This window comes from Dipodomys spectabilis, unplaced genomic scaffold (genome assembly GCF_019054845.1).
Source record: "Dipodomys spectabilis isolate Male_0828 unplaced genomic scaffold, ASM1905484v1 ptg000119l, whole genome shotgun sequence".
Classification (NCBI taxonomy): domain Eukaryota; kingdom Metazoa; phylum Chordata; class Mammalia; order Rodentia; family Heteromyidae; genus Dipodomys; species Dipodomys spectabilis.
Genome location: NW_024870796.1, coordinates 2,127,641 through 2,129,058, shown reverse-complemented (window position 1 = coordinate 2,129,058; position 1,418 = coordinate 2,127,641).

The following is a 1,418-nucleotide window of genomic DNA, read 5'->3' as shown; positions in this document are numbered from 1 at the left end:
GGTTTTGAAATCAAGTTCCAGGACTGGTATGCACGTGTGTGCACACATACACACACACTACACAAAATAGTACCATAAACATATGCTGCAAATGTGCTTAGAAGAGACTTTAGAAAGCAATTATCATTAGGTACTAATAGTAGTCACTTCTTGTAAGTGAGATCTTTTTAAAAAAATGTTCTTTCTGTAATGAATCCATATTGTCCTTTATAACTGAAATAGGAAATATCTAGAATATTTGAGTAAATGTGACATCTCTTGAGAGAATCACAGGCCCCAAATACATGTAGCCAATAGTCCAGCTAAATATTCTGCTCTGCCCCCATTTTCTTTTTCTTTTTCTTTTTCTTTTTGTCGGTCATAGGGCTTGAACTCTGGGCCTGGGTGCTGTCCTTGTGCTCTTCAGCTCAAGGCGAGCGCTCTACCGCTTGAGCCACAGCACCACTTCCAGTTTTTCTAGCGGTTTATTGGAGATAAGAGTCTCTTGAACTTTCCTGCCCGGGCTGGCTTTGAACTGTGATCCTCAGATCTCAGCCTCCTGAGTAGCTAGGATGACAGGCGTGAGCCTCCGGCGCCAGGCTCCCCATTTTCTTAGGGAGAGGAATCTCAGCTTTCCGGTGGCTGTCTCACATAGCTTCGTCATGAAGCAGCTCAACTAGCCTTTTCTGTGCTTTCCCTTTCTTTTCTTTTTCTTTTCTTTCTGGGGCTTGAACTCAGGGCCTGGGCTCTGTCCCTGAGCCTCTCTGTGCTCAAGGTTAACATTTTACCACTTAAGCCACAGGACCATTTCTGGCTTTTTTGAGTAGTTTATTAGAGATAAGAGTCTCACATTGTATCTGGACGTCGGTGACTCATGCCTGCAATCCTAGCTACTCAGGAGGCTGAGATGTGAGGATCCCTGTTCAAAGCCAGGCTAGGCAGGAAACTCCATGAGACTCTTATCTCTAGTTAACCATCAGAAAACAGAAGTGGCACTGTGCAACAAGTGGTAGAGTGCTCACCTTGAGCTGAAGAGCTCAGGGACAGCACCCAGGCCCAGAGTTCAATCCTCATGACCGACAAAACAACATCAACAACAACAACAAACAACCTTGATCCTCAAATCTCAGCCTCTTGAGTAGCTAGGATTACAGGTGTAAACCACCAGCACCCAGCTTTCTAGGTACCTCTTGGAGGTATCTACTAGATTACAAGGAGACTCTCAGAGGGTATGGAACAGTGAAAAGACTGGTACCTATCAGAGTAGATGTGTGAAAGGAGACGAACTTGCACTTGAGCCTAAGTATAATATAGTTCCTTAAAGACTCCCAGTAGCTGGGCACCGGTGGCTCACACCTGTAATCCTAGCTATTTAGGAGGCGGAGATCTGAGGATCATGGTTCAAAGCCAGCCCAGGCATGAAAGTCAGTGAGATTCTT